This window comes from Topomyia yanbarensis, chromosome 2, assembly GCF_030247195.1.
Source record: "Topomyia yanbarensis strain Yona2022 chromosome 2, ASM3024719v1, whole genome shotgun sequence".
NCBI classification, from domain to species: domain Eukaryota; kingdom Metazoa; phylum Arthropoda; class Insecta; order Diptera; family Culicidae; genus Topomyia; species Topomyia yanbarensis.
The window spans coordinates 307,362,014-307,378,402 of record NC_080671.1 but is presented as its reverse complement, the minus strand read 5'-3'; positions in this window follow the sequence as shown (position 1 = coordinate 307,378,402).

Sequence of the window (16,389 nt, the reverse complement as noted above, 5' to 3'; positions counted from 1 at the left end):
ATGCTATTAATATGTTATTTTCAGCTTGTTAGGAATCAAAACTTGAAATTTCAATATGCTATCGGAAAATATATTTTTCTTCGATGAACCCCAGCAACGTATTCACGGACCTCTGAGGTCCGCGGACCCCAGTTTGAGAAACACTGCTCTAGGGCACACAGTCCTCCACCTAAATCAAACGTATTTTCCATTTATTGCTGTGTTTTATTCCTAGAAAGCTTACATGTAGAATCAATTTGGTATAAATGGCCATTTTCGGAAAGCTGAAATCACTCACAGCGTGACTGTCTAAACGCAAAATTGTCTGTTTGTTTGTCTTCCACAAATTTTTCGGAACAATTTTTCGTATATTGCGCATATCTCGGTTCTTCTTTTGATTTGTCTAACTTTCTGACGCTGTTGTAGTTTCCTATTGAAAACATAATAAGTCTAACAGTAACAATCGGGTTTTGTGAGTAGATTAGTTCCACATTCTTGATCGGACAAACATTCAACCTCACTGAATGCGTTCTTCGATTCTTCTCTCGATTATTTTTTTAAATATGCTAAATTTTTGTTAAAAATAAACTAGAAATCCGTTTCATTCTCTTTGGTTCTTCTTTTGACTTTTTTTCACGTACTTCGTTTCTTCTTTTGTTTGTTTTGAGACTCTCACCATGCACAGTGTTTTAAAACGTCGTTTTCGTGCTCAAAATTAATAGCGTCTAAACCGTTGACTTTAGAGGTATAGTTTGTTCGGAGAAGTTGTTGTTCTTATGATTGCGCATCCACAGAAGTATACCGTTCAATGATTAATTCACCTATAAGTAATATACGAAATTTATTTTGTAGATTAATCAAGATAGAGACTTTGTGTCTTCGACAAAGTTGTAGCAAATATTACTACAAAACATGTAGGTTAAATCGAATTTTATGTTAAATCGAAACATAAAAGAAATGTATGTTTTCGAACAGAATTATTATTTTATTTATCGCTCGAAATATTTGCAAGGATATTACTGATTGAATCCACCTAACAGTGACATAGATCCATATATTCATAACTAAATGAGATCTCAGCAGCTGAGATCTCAGCCAACATATTTTTTTGCTGAAATCTTAGTGAAAGACACATTTGATAGCTGAGACTCGGAAAATATTTCGCTGAAAATCTGAAAACAGATGTCGTTTTGCTGAAATATCAGTTTGCAAATTTGCTGACAACGCCGCTCTAGAAACCGCGTAGTATTTGATGGCTGAAGCCAAAAGTTGATCCACTGCCCTCCGGCGGTAAAAACGGTAGTCTTATTTTCATTTTTTGGATTTATTATCTAAATTTCTATTTAAACATTTATTATGGTAAATAATATAACTCCTGGGGGACTACTACGCAGAATCTTTGAACATCTTGAATCGCACACAAATGCCAGTTCAAGTTTTTTGAACCCCTATCTTTTCTCCTTTTGTTGAGTACGCAGTAACATATAAAGAATCTAATCACAACTTGTGTCGGACTAACATCGCTCCTGTGTCCTTCCTCAATCAACATTAAGTCATGACCGGCTCGCAATGTTTGTTTAACAATACTGATAAATGAACACCGTGAGCTTACCAGGAGTCGTACATTGAAGGATGACTTGTGTCTTTCGTCGTTATCGTCTGTCGATTTTCTGTGCAATTCCAGGAGGTGTCGATCCACAACGAGTTTTTTTCTGCAAAGCTCGAGTTGGGTGCGTTTACCACTCAACCATCGAGAAACTTTCATGATCTTATTACAAATTCCCAATAGTTTCGTAGTTACCGCTATAACCCCAATACCTATTAGTGGGACTCACCGAGCCTCAATGTCTCGTCACGGCCCTATTTCTTCGATTAGTCATATCTTTCCCGTTATCTTTTTTATCTTACACAAAAATACTTATAAAATTTTTATCAGAAATTAACTTGTACCACGAAAATTATTCGTTTATTCATCTTGCTGTGCGTACCAAAAATAAATATAAGAAAGTCTTTGGATCCTGAACATAATCTAGCTAAAAAACGAAGATAAATGATGTTGCTTTAAGTATTAGATACGATACACATATTCTCTCACTGAAGCGGATCATACTACATATTAGCATTGATTCTTAACATATAATATGTTCCATAACTCGTAAACTATTGAAGCTAGATATATGGTCTTCAGCAATTTCATTGGTAGTAACATTTTCAACAACTTTGTCGAAGACACCAAGTCTCTATCTCAATTAATTCGGAAAATAAATTTCGTATATCACTTATAGGCAGTGATGTACCGATGGGAAAAATTCCATCTTCCCGGGTTTTTATCTTTGGGTTTTAACCGGGTTTTTTCCCAAATCATTTTAACCCGGACGAAATATGGGTTTTTTCGCTTTATCGAATATATGATGTTCATTTAATGTTTTTAACCTTTCGGCAGTCGCGCTAGTGCACTGAGTACACGCTGCTCTGAAAATCTAGCGACTGCTCGTTCAGTGGGCCATTTGCGCGACTTCCGGAAGGTTAAAGAATCTTGCATTTACATTTGAGAGAATTTTCAAATTCTAATAAATTTATAACAGGTTTTACGAAGCATTTTCTGTTCCTGCTACTTTAATTTCGGTCCATTCCATATTTCAAGTTGTTTCATATAATACTGGAAACAATAGTCATTGTAACTCAAACTAGTGAAAATTAGAATAATCATGTGATGCCCAAACTACTTTTATTCTGCTTTTTTTTTTTAATTGCCCACCACACTCCCCCACACCAAAGAACTCATACAAGAGCCCCCTGGTAGTGGACGCAACTTGTCTCAGCCCATGAACAATGGCAACAAAAACAAACAAAACGAATAAAACAAACTGAGCTGAGACAGACATTTATTGATGTGCAATTAGTTTAAGATAATTAACTAAGGTGGAATCCCAGTGGAAATAGATTTCCTGTTAAGGGATCCACATTATAAATTAAATTAAAGTTAAATACTGCTGACGGATGTTTACATTAAATTACAAAACAATATCATTAATTAAATATTTCGTTAAGCCTATGTTTAAAGTACTGTTTCAATCTAGCCTTGAAGATGGTACGATTGTCGATTCTCTGCATGTCAAGTGGAAGTGCATTAAATTTGGTAGGGCCAATAAAAAGAATGCGCTTTTGGCCAAGGTTTGTGGCTGCTCGAATGCGTTGCAAGTTACTATTTCGACGTGTTGTAAATGTTAAAATTGTAAAATGTATGAGAGAATGTGTTAAAATTGTAAAATGTATATTATGCTGTGCGATGGAGTTATGTAGATTGTCGTGTATGAATAATAATGTTTGTACGTCACATAAGTGGGCTATGGGTAAAATATTGTGGGCACTTTCAGAGTATAACAACAAAGTCGAATATAAAAGTGGTTTATTAAATATAATTTTCAGGGATCTGTTTTGTAGTGTTTGTAGCTTTTTAAGGTGAGAGCTCGCTGCTCGCCCCCATACCGATACTAAGTAGTTAAGTTGTGAATGAATGTATGCAAAGTAGTAGTTCAATAGAGCTCACTGGGGAACAAACGCTTTAACTCTCCACAAAATACCACAGGAGGATGCCACACGCTTTTCGATAAATTGTTACTCATTTTAGGGGTTGCTATACTTTTTGCGAAATGAGGTAGGTATTCATACAAAATTTAGAAAATACCTATTTAGTTCGGTGAAAAGTAAAAGTGAGTAATATGCAGAAAGCGAGTGGCCTTGACGTTCGTCATTAGTATGAACCGTAATCAGAACTCTCACAAATCGTAATCCGAATTCTTTCGTCATCAACTACATCAGCAATAGTAGAAAAAATGTTTAGTACGTTTAGGTGAATTCACAGTAAGAAACGCAATCGACTTAGCCCAAAACATGTTGAAAAGTTTTATCACTTATTCAACCACAATATTTGGAAAGAAATGTTGGATCACCGCTATAGCAATGATTCAATCGAGGAAAACCATTCAGAATTCATATACATGCAAAACTTTATGACAACAATGCTCATAAATAAAATAGAAGTGTTTGGATAACAATACATTAATGTTCAATTACTAATATATCACAAAATTGCAAAAAACCCAATCTTCCCGCGAAAAAACCGTTTTAACCGGGAAAAAACCTTGGGTTATTTCCCCAAAATTATAAAAACCCGATTTGGTACATCACTGCTTATAGGTGAATTAATCACTGAACGGTATATTCCTGTAGATGCGCAATCATAAGAACAACAACTTATCCGAACAAACTATACTTCTAAAGTTAACGGTTTAGACGCTATTAATTTTGAGCACGAAAACGACGTTTTAAAACATTGTGCCATGTATGAAATGCTTCAAATATACAGGAAGAATTTAAAATTGCACTTGTCGATAGAAACATTTGTGGATGCAAAAATTGAATGTTTTTAATAAATTCGATATATACAAATTCTTCGACTAAGTATTTGTATAAATGACAAATTTTTGGAAGAGGCGGATTTTTTCGTCGTACATTAAATGATTTCGATAGTCGCAGGATTTATTTTTCGTTCATTGAACAAAGGTTTTCGTTTTTTTTTTACATATTTTATAGCCCATCTCGTGGCAGTCGCCAAACAGATAGCACAGTTGCACGCAATCGAGCTACAGGAGAGCAAGATAACTCGGTCTATTTTATTTTGATTTGGCGATATAAAAATCATCGGAGTGGATATTTTACCTTGAATACACAAATTGGAAGGAGTTCAATTCAGTAACTTAATTGAGTCAAATTGAATTATATTCGGTAGTGGATATCATTCGCCAGTAGTCGTGTATAACCCGTTGAGTGGATGGTTCTAGGAAGGCATTGATTTTTTTTTTTTTTCATACGTTTATTTGACACGGCATTTGCAATAGCTTTTTACGCCAGTTTCTTTTTTTACATAGCACGTTACAAAAATCCTTAACACTAATTTTAACTATACTAGTACTTTGTCTAAAACTAACACTGAAATCACTTTATTGTTTGCTTTTTTCCTTACATTGTTGTATTTCATACTGATCTAGTATTTTCGGGTGTATTTATTTACTTTTTTTTCTGTTATTGTCTAAATTTAAAAACTAAATATTCTAGGTTCCTTTAATTGGTGAATGATTAGCCTTGGATGAGAGTATGAGGAGATGAATTTAATTAAATTTTGACAGACGCTGTTTTTAGAAAATGATAGATAAGTTCCATGTATAGAGGATCGCGATACGCCAGGATGTCTCTAACAGGAACATGGATTGGTCTTCCTCGGACTTGTAAAGAATCTACTAATTGTGATCTGGCTTCACGATATTCAGTGCAGGACCAAACAACATGCTCAATGTCATGGTAACCTTCTCCACAAGCACAATGATTACCCTCAGCGAGCCCAATACGACGGAGATGCGCATCTAAAGTATAATGATTGGACATGAGCCTAGACATCACACGGATGAAGTCCCGACTTACATCCAATCCTTTGAACCATGCCTTCGTTGATACTTTAGGGGTAATTGAGTGTAGCCATCGTCCCATATCTCCATTGTCCCAAGATGTTTGCCAACTAGCAAGTGTCCTCTGTCGAGAAGCGCTATAAAATTCATTGTAAGCGATGGGTCTTTCATATATTTCACCATCTAGTGCACCAATCTTGGCTAAAGGCATTGATTTGTTTGGTGGCTGTTGAAGCCAATTTTCTGCAAGTGAAATAAGCGGGTTGGGTAAAAAGATATGAAAAACCGCAGTGGTCGTGAAACATAAACCAGAAAATCAGAAGGAGCTTCAAAGCAAGATTAAAAAAAATAAATTGGTGTGTATAACATTCTTCGTCAGCCCGCGTTAAGTTTGATATATGAAGTATCCAAACGTAAAGCCAGGTGCATTCGCACAGGGTTTTTCTATTTTTTTCTTACAGGATGACAGAAACATTAGTTAATGTGGCCGGATGTTATGTTGTAATCCGTTTTCCCCGAAGGTTTGAAATGAGTGAAACGGTCGGTTTGTAAAAAAAGCAACTTCAGCTCCGGACAGCCTACAGTTGGGAATGTTATGTTTAATATAATCAAATGGCAGGTGAAAGATTTTATTGTTTCTTGCTCCTTCATTCCGTCGAATCTCGGCATTCCACAAACAATACAATATAATGAAATGCGATTACTTTTAGTGTCTAGAGATTTGTTGATATATTTACGTAATTAAGTAAGTTTTAGTAAGGGATCATCGATAAATGACGTGGCATTATATGGGGGAGGGGGGAGTATTGCATTTTGTGATGATATGTGACGACAGGGGGTAGGGGTTCATGTCATGCTACGTAGCTTTTTTAAATGGGAATAACTAACATCGTTTTTTATTTTTTTTTTAATTTTGCGTTGACAAGGGGGGGGGGAGAGAATTTCCGTCAAGCTACGTAATTACCAGGGGAGGGGGAGGGGGGTATTTACAGGTTTGTGACGAAATGCTACGATGGGGGAGGGAGGGGTTGAAAATCACTCAAAAATGCTACGTCATTTATGGATCGTCCCTAATACACGCATTATTTATCGAGTATAAATTTTGGCACTACTATTAATGACAATTATGTGTTGGCTTCTTTCTCTGCGCAAGATTAGTTCTTATGTTATAATAATTTGCGCGTATTATTATGCTATCTAAGGCACATTTTAAACGGTATAAAAGAAGCCCTATCGAAATACCTGAAACGACTAACTTTGTATGTCAGGTATACAACCGATGACATATGCGCTATATATTAGAATAAGAAAAAAAAACAATAAGAACGAAAATAAACTCACTTGTCACCTTTTGCGTCAATGATCAAGCTACAATATTTTTATATTCATGAAGAAATATGGTTAACGTGACAGAAATATAGCGCTTTTACTACTCCAAAGCCTATGCAAGTACTTAATACAATAAAAACAACTAAAATAATTTATTGATGATTTAATGGGCTAAAAGTAAAACAATAAATACGAGAATAAAACATTTGTTCTTCGTGCTGATATGACTGCCGAAAACTGGCAACTACTTCTGAATTCTTCTTGCGAATATTCAATTCTCAACCCTCATACATAATAATTCAATAGTCATCATTGACTCAGATAAGACCATGCGTATTCCCCACGCGCATTAAATACCGAGTCAAATAAATAGAAATTAGTTTGTACAGTCTAAAGAAATGTCAGGTCGATTGGTATCAACTGGCGGATGCACGTTTCCTTACAATGCCATCAAATCAAAGAACATTTTAAATTACATACGACAAAATATGTGCAATTTAGAATATGAATATGAATATGAAGACTGCAAATTATGTATTTGCATTAAAATTAGATCGGAAAAACTAGTTGCATAACCGACGTGGTTCATTTTCAAAGATAGCATTGTTGATGAATCACTTTATACAAATAAATGGAAAGGAATGCGAACGAAAACAACTGACCACCAACTATTTTTCGTGAAGGAGACGAAATGATTCCTTCTTTTACTAAGTTTTTGCATATATATTGAAAATTTTGAAATTTTGGAAAAAGCCACATTAAACGATTTCGTTAGTCGCAGGTTTCCTTTTTCGTACACTGAACAAAAGTTTTCATATTTCTACCTATTTTGCAGTCGATCTTTTTGGATTGATGTCAAATTTTCAATACAAAATATGTAGGTTTGGCAAAGTGACAGAAGTTTGATACATGCGTTTGTCAGAGAAAGGTTTTGCTCGCCATTTCACTGAGCGTTAACTGTCAGCATCGTAAATTGGCATAATATTAAAAATTATATTTTTTTTTAATAATATGGTAAGCAGATATTTCTCAAGTTCTTCGTTCGTAGTCTTGGAATAAATAAATATGGACCAAAAACTCGATAGTACCTTTCGTTTCATACAGTTTTGCTTTCTTAACTCAATTTCAAATTTTTCCATAACTAACTAATCCCTAGAATTTGAATTAGCAGGAAATTCATATTTTTGTAAGAATTTGACTTTATTCGGTATATAGAATAGCAAGTGACTAACAGCGATTAATTTTCTTCACTTTAGGAGAAAATGGTTTAAAACCAGGCATGCGTAAGAACGGTGCTAAACCGTGTCCTATTCCTGCACACTTGCTTATAATGTGTCAGAGCTAAGTTCATTGAACTTGTGCTTGTACTGGTTTTCGATGAATTAGAGTTAGCAAGTAGCACGAGCACCGATGAGCGAGAGCTCTCGCTAGCACGGTGATAACTAGCACGCAGTACTGAGCTATAGCTCAGCTATAGAAAAGTAGAAAAAATACAGCGCGTTAGTTTGAGTAACAAGGCTTGCATCGCACAGTGTTTTAAAACGTCGTTTTCGTGCTCAAAATTAATTGCGTCTAACCGTTGACTTTAGAAGTATAGTTTCTTCGGAGAAGTTGTTGTTATTATGATTGCGCATCCACAGAAGTATACCGTTCAGTGATTAATTCACCTGTAAGTGATATATGAAATTTATTTTCCGAACTAATTAAGATAGAGACTTTGTGTCTTCGGCAAAATTGTAGCAAATGTTACTACAAAAGAAATTGCTGAAGACCTCATATATCTAGCTTTAATAATTTACAAGTTATGGAACATATTATATGGAAGACGCCTTAAAATTAGTTTTTTCATGATTACTTTTTAGACATTCTCCTATCTTCTTGAAATCTTCCACAAAGTTGTTTGGGGTATCGAAACACATATTTTTGCCGAACATAGTTACTTCCTATCTGTTGAATTTAAAAAGATATTCTAAATTTTACGATATTTTTGGGGTATCTTCCACCTTAAATAACTCGTTAAGGAGCAAACAACATCATAACATACTGAAAGTACTAGCTTTTTACTTTTATATAGTCGCCCGATTGTTAGCCGACGCGATTCTCCCCGAGTGTTATGTTCAAAACAATATCCCATCGCAGTGGTTTAAATGAAATATCGCAGTGAGCTTGAGATAAGCATCGTTTTTTCAGCAACTTATCGCACATTTACCGCTGCGTATTGATTACTTTGTCCTATTCTATTGCTCCGATCAATAGTTTACCCTACTGCACCGTGCTTACTCATGGAACTGGTTCATCGTGCTAACTCGTTGTGTTAGAATCCTACAGCTCGAGCACGAATACTGCCTAGTACGTGCGGTGCCAGTGCTTATCGCTTCTGTGTTCCATGCATCCCTGCTCATCGACTGGCAGCAACGATAAGTGTCAGCTCATTTCATTGTAGTTTGTTTTTTTTTGCACAACCTCTGATGCCGAAATGTCATCTCTCCGTCGAATCCCACCGTGCAACACATCGAAAACAAACGTCTTAAAGCGAGTGCGATCAGATGACACTGGTGATGAAAACTCGCTGCTCCTGACACTGGAGGCCGAAATTAAAGTGATGCGCTCCTATTTCGAGCAAACGCTAGCACGGATTTCGGAAATGAACACCAATATCAGTGTGAAAATTGACATGGTGAAAGCTGAAGTCGACGAAAAATTGAACGTAGTTTCGTGTGATATTAGTAGTTTTAAAACGGAGTGTTCTGCAAAGTTCAAGTATAACGAATATGCTTTGTGTACACAAAATGGAAAAATCGAGGTGTTTTCACAAGAAATCGGCAGTCTGGAGAATAGGAATGAGTTGATCGTAAGTGGAATTCCACACTTGAATGATGAAATGAGAATCTGATGGTTCATTTCATGTCTATAGGGTATGCACGAAAACTGTGTCCCAATAGCCAACATCAGGTGATTAAAAGCGGTTATTCAGAATGTCGGTAGTTCGCGCAGAAAAATAACCGTCATAATTTCTACAGCTACTATCTAAAGAAACATGATCTACAACTGTGCCACCTTGGCTCCAAGACGAAATTATGTAAATGAGAATCTGACTGTCCCCAAACGCAAGATATAGGCAGAAGCTCTGCAGCTGAAAAAGCTGGGAAATTAACATCCGTATATACTAAGATGGTGACCGTCTTTGAGAATCATTCTTCAGATCGGCAACCTACATTCTTACATACCGAGGAGCAACCTGCTCAATAGTCTTACTTTATGTTATTGTCCACTAATCGTAATTTGTCAAAATGCTTCAATTGAAAGTTTTTAAATTTGTGAAGAATTGTGTGAAAAAAAAGTCCGTAATTTATTATCAGGCCTCTAAAAACTGCTTTCCCTAGTTTACCTGATACCTCCGTTAAATAACTACACCTCAACGATTATTCCCAGTGCAGTGATGAAAGCCGCTTTCTCTTCTGGCAAGTTGAATATCTGTCACGGGAATGCTCAAAGTTTATGTGCGAGGAAATCAACAAATCTGAACGAAGTGAGAGACCTTCTTCGGCACTCTATGGCCACAGTAGCGTGCTTCACTGAGTCTTGGCTTTCTACGCGAAATAGTAGTAGCAGTATTAGTATCCCAGGGTTTTCAGTTCTCCGCAACGACCGTTGTTTTCGACGCACAGTGTCGCCTAGCTGGCCAAACTTATTTTTTTTAGATTTTTCATAATTTAACATTTTTCCATATTTGTAAAAATCTTGAGGAAGAAAATTCAATCATTCAGTGATGCAATAGATCAGTGATTCCCAATCTGGGGTGCGCGGAGCCCTAGGGGGCCGTGAAGTCCGTACTGAGTGTCCTCGAAAAAAAATACATTTTCCGAGTGAATATTGAAATTTCAATTCTTGTTTCTTAACAGTTCGAAAATAATAGGGTGATGAGCCCATTTGCACCATGTTTCTATCATCATCGTATCCATTTCAAGCCGTTGGTTAGAGCAGTGTCTGCCATCTTTGTTCAACGCATTGAGTCAAACGGTAGCGCAATAATAGGGGCACTCGATTCGAGTCTTCGTTGCGCTGAAGCACGAGAATTTTACTGTTTTCAGCGCATTTGTGTTATTATATAGGTTCTTAACAACGAAGCAAAGCTGTTGATATCAATTTTTACACATTCCATTGGTTGTAGGAGAAGAAATTGACGAATTAGTGAGGCACCTTGCTTAGTCTGGTGAAAATAGACACTTCACCCTATATTGATAGCAAACAAAATCGATGTTTAACCAATGTCCGCAAGAACCTAGGGTAATTTCTAAGGAATCCGTGGTACGAAAAAGGTTGAGAACCGCTACAATAGATGATGAATTCTTTACAAACTGTATCCACATTTTTAAAATGATTGTCTCTGTTTAGTTAAGATTGCGATTAAGGTCCAACCAATTTCATTTTAAAGGGTATTTGTTGAGCTTATATTTTTCGTGAGATTTAGTCAATGCAGACCTTTTTTCTTTCTCAGGCATGCACACAGAATACTAATTCGTGCATTGAATTATAAGTCGAAATGTTCAAAGCGGTTGAACTTTTTTTTGAATTAGCTCGAAAATGCATGATACTTGAAAATTATTGTAATTTTAAGAAATGAATGCCTTTTTCTGCCCCTTTTTCCCCCGGTAAGACAAGGTGACTTTCCATGGTAAGTCTAAAGGAGACACATGGTAGTGGTTTGATTACCCTTGAGATCATAACGTAATTTATAGAAGTCTCTCAGAATTATCAACAATTGGGAAAACGTGTATTCCATTAAAAAATCACTTCACTTCACTTTTTCAGGTATAGTACACTTTATATTTATAAATGTCGAATTTTTGAGTCACCCAAAGTACCAAAATTTTGAGTTGAACCAACAATCCCAAAAAACGCCAAATATGAATTCAGAGTCATACAATTATTCTAAGGGGAAGTTTTCATCAAATCCGGGCCACTTTTGAGGTTTTGTCCTACTTTTGTAAGGAGGGCGATCACTGTGCGACGTGGTGGTGTCAGAGTTAGCATTTGAATCAGAGGACAAAACCCAGTGCTTAGCAGTAGAATTTTGTTTGGGCGACGAAAAAGTTTTGGTCATTTACAATCCTCCAGAGAATGATTCCTTGAAACTAAACTAATGTGTTTTTCCTCGCGCTACAACAATATTGTGCTTATTGGAGATTTTAATACCAACTTTTCGGAGCCGAGTTGAAAACGTGCGCAATTCGAATCTGTGCTGAGAATATTCGACATGATTTCAGTTGATGTCGAACCAACATTCTCCCATCAAAGCGGCTGCTTTCCTGGACTCTCGCAACACCATCTCATTTTAGCGTAGCTAGACTTTGATACGTACCAGAGTTAACGAGTACCGGAACTACGTCAACTTTAATGTACAAGCTTTGCAGAATACAATTATTTCCGTTAATTAGGATTCCTTCTAGGGTGATGAGCCTATTTTCCCCATGTTTCTATTATCACCCTATCCGTTTGAAGCCGTTAGTTAGAACAACGTCTGCCATCTTTGTGCAACGCGTTGGGTCAAATGGTATGGTGACAATTCGTCGCTGTTGTGCTATCTTATGATAAACGCCATTTTTGTGTAAACTGAGTTAGATATGCCACATTACTTGTCTAAAAAATCTCTACAAAGTGGCGTTTACAGAATTACGAATGAACTCATGATGAATGAAGTTCATGTTTGACAATTCTCGGTGGTTTGTTTACTTTGTCAGCTGCGTGCAGGGGCGGATCCAGAGAAAAATTTCGGGTGGGGTCCGAAATTTCGATTTTAAAATGAATATTTCACAATACTTAAAAACCTCATTTAATAAAAATAAGTATTGGTAGTCAAATCTGGTTTGAAAAGTTTTTGAGCTTGAAGCTAATATTTGTTTATTTGTTGTACCGTCACCAACAGACCCCTTGGCCCCAATGGTGGTTACTTAAACTAATTACATTTCAGAATACGAATTATTTTAGTTTTTATCGAATTCCTTGTCAGGTTGAAGTCAAACGCCGTCGCCACACTGTTAAACACACGCTGGAGTCCGGTATCAGCGCTCTGGCGCCCATAGTTAGTTCTCCTGAATGGGACTCGCAGAAGAGAGTTATTGCGCAGAGCTCGAACGCGAGCTTGAAGATCGAGACGTCCGAGGATTGTAGGGCAATCCACCCTGGCAGACAGTAAGTCCGAGACGAACAGGGCTCGAGAGCAGTCCCTCCGGATGCTTAGAGTATCGAGCTGTATTAACTGACAACGGTTTTCGTAGCTCGGCAGCTGAAATCTGTTTTGCCAAGGAAGATGTCGGAGTGCAAAGCGTATGAACTGGCGTTGGACGGCCTCGATTCTGTCGACACCGTTCTGGTAGTAAGGGTTCCAAACAGCAGAACAATATTCCAGTGTTGAGCGAACCAGCGCACAATAGAGAGATTTTAAACAGTATACGTCCTTAAAGTTTTTCGCTGTTCGGAAGATGAACCCAAGCTGTCTTGAAGCCTTATCCACAATGGATGATGTATGTGGTTTGAACGTTAGTGCCGAATCCATGATGACTCCGAGATCCTTGACGTTAGAGTGTCTTGGAATACTCGAGTCGAAGAGATGGTAGTTAAACTGAATCGGATGGCGTTTCCGCGTGAACGTAACGATTGAGCATTTGCTCGGGTTTAAAACCATTCTGTTTAGATCACACCACGTACTAAAGCTGTCCAGTTCCCTCTGAAGAAGCTCGGCATCGGTTTTATCCCGTATTTGTCGAAAATGTCGTCGCCGAAAGAAAGGCGAGGTCCTTGTAATTTGATGTTGACGTCATTAAAGTAGAGGAGGAATATCACTGGACCGAGATGGCTTCCTTGTGGGATGCCGGATGTAGCGAAGAATGGTGTAGATAGACAGTCCTTAATGCTGATTTGGAGTTGCCTTCCATCGAGGTAGGAACGAAACCAGCGCAGAAGTTGTCCATGAATACCGAGTTTGTCCAGCTTCGCTATTGCGATATCATGATTGATTTTGTCGAAGGCCGCAGATAGATCCATGTAAATAGCATCGGTTTGCAATCCGTCAGCGAATCCATCCATTGCATAGGTTGTGAACGAGAGCAGGTTAGTCGTTGTCGATCGTTTAGGCATAAATCTGTGTTGATCGTCTGCAATGTAGTGTTTGCAGTGAAAGAAAAGAGGGTCCAAGACAACCAGCTCGAATAGTTTTGATACTGCACTTAAACACGAGATTCCTCGATAATTGTCAATGTTCGATTTGTTTCCTTTTTTGTGAACTGGAAACATGTGAGCTGCTTTCCAGCAGGAAGGAATGTTCCAGTATTGAGTGATAGCACAAAGACTCGCCGAAGTGGTTCAAGAAGCCCGCTGATGCACTTTTTGACAAAAATCGAGGGAACGCCATCTGGGCCCGGGGAACTAGATACTTTCAGCTTGGAATTTGCTGCAAGAATGGCAGCATTATCGACACAAATTCGGTTGATGGTTCGTCCTAGAGAAGGAGTTAGATTTGAAGCGGCAGCGACTTGTTGTGGGGAAAGGTTCTCGTCGGAAAAAACGCTTGAAAATTTGTCGGAAAACAATTGGCAAATTTCCTTAGTGTCGGTGCCGGTCCATTTAATGACATACAAGATAAAATAAAATTGAAACTAATTTTAGATTTCTCAACAAGTTGAAAATTTTCGGGGACCCCCAGGACCCTCCCCCGGGATCCACGACTGGCTGCGTGAGTTTGAGTGCAACGGGTACTCATCAAGGGATGAGTCGCTTAGAACAATGTGCCATACACACTGTATACACCTACGATAATACGATATAAAAAATCGCATCGTGAACCGATCGTTCGCGCTTCGTAAGCAAGCTTTCTTCAGTTGTGATGCATTCTGTTAGCATCGAAAATGATACCTAGCAACCTGTCGTTACGGACACATGCGATTCAAAGCTATAACAACCAACGAAGAAGCACATCAGTGTGTTTTTTTTTTATTCATTTCGTTTATTTGATAGGCACAAATGCGTTAGCTTGGCGGTGCCAAATTCTTTTGTTTTTACATTTTGGATATTTTAAAACTAGGAGGTTACAATGGTGATATATTTTTTTTACATTTTGGATATTTTAAAACTAGAAGGTTACAATGGTGAAATATTTTTTTTTAAAGAAAAATTTTACAGCTATCTTAAGACTAGAAATAAGATTCTATATACAAGAGAGGGAGCAAAAGATTTTTTTTTATGAAAAATTTTAAAACAAGGAATTCAATAGTAATAGTTTTTTAGGAAATATTTACAGTTATCTTAAAACTAACAATATAGTTTGGTACACAAAAGGGGGAACAAATGTTTATGAGAAAATTCACCGGTGTTTTAAAACTAGGGATACAATTCTATTTACAAGATGGGGGACAATAGTTTTAACAAAGAGGTAAAATTACAACTATCTTAAAACTAGGAATACAGAATACAAATTTGAACTTTTTTAGCGGAGACTTATGCTTGGTCAAGATATTCAGAGGGGGCTGTAGAAGCAGTTGTATCAAGGACAGGGGAGAGAAAGCGTAGATGGTGACCGGGAGAGAAGAGCAAAACTTGCAACTTTCGGGCAAACGGGAGATCAGCGAGACAAATTAGCGCCTCAGTCTAGTAGGTCGGATTGGCGGATGGTATTCTTCGGACCCGCGGGGAATCCTTCAAAAGTCATCGGACCTCGAGTCGCTCTCGCTTCAGTTTCCGTAGTAGTAAGTGCGACGGCGGTTACATAGTTGCAGTCTGGAGCTGATCGGTCCCAAAAGGCAGGAGAAAACTTCTAAAACGAGAAACAAAAAGATAGGGGCTAAATTGGGATATTTATCGTTTTTATGAAAGTATAAATAAGGGACATATAGGGGAAATCACGATTTGCCAGCATATCTCGGACTGGGACATTGGGTGGTCTACCTCGGGCCCGAAGGGAATCCTTTAACTGAGACCTGGCGTCCAAATACCCGGCGCATACCCAGACAACGTGCTCGATGTCGTGATAGCCCTCGTCACAAGCGCACAGACTACTCTCCGCAAGCCCAATACGCCGCAAATGCGCATCCAAGGTGTAGTGGTTGGACATAAGTCGGGACATTACACGAATAAAATCCCGACCCACATCCATCCCCCTGAACCAAGGCTTCGTTGATACCTTTGGGATAATGGAATGTAGCCATCGTCCAAGTTCCCCATTGCTCCACGAGGTTTGCCAACTGTTGAGTGTCCTCTGACGACAAATACTAAAAAATTCGTTGAAGCAGATTGGTCTTTCGTATATGTCACCATTTAATGCGCCCACCTTTGCTAATGAGTCGGCCTTTTCATTGCCCGGAATAGAGCAATGAGAGGGGACCCAAACAAAGGTAATTTGATAAGATTTTTCAGATAACGTACACAAGGACTCTCGTATCTTTCCCAGGAAATATGGGAATTGCTTTTTGGGCTTCATCGCACGAAGAGCCTCGATGGAGCTGAGGCTGTCCGAAATGATGAAGTAGTGATCTGTGGGCAGAGTGTCGATGATCCCAAGGGTGTACTGAATTGCAGCTAACTCTGCGACGTAAACTGAAGCGGGATCATTGAGCTTGAATGA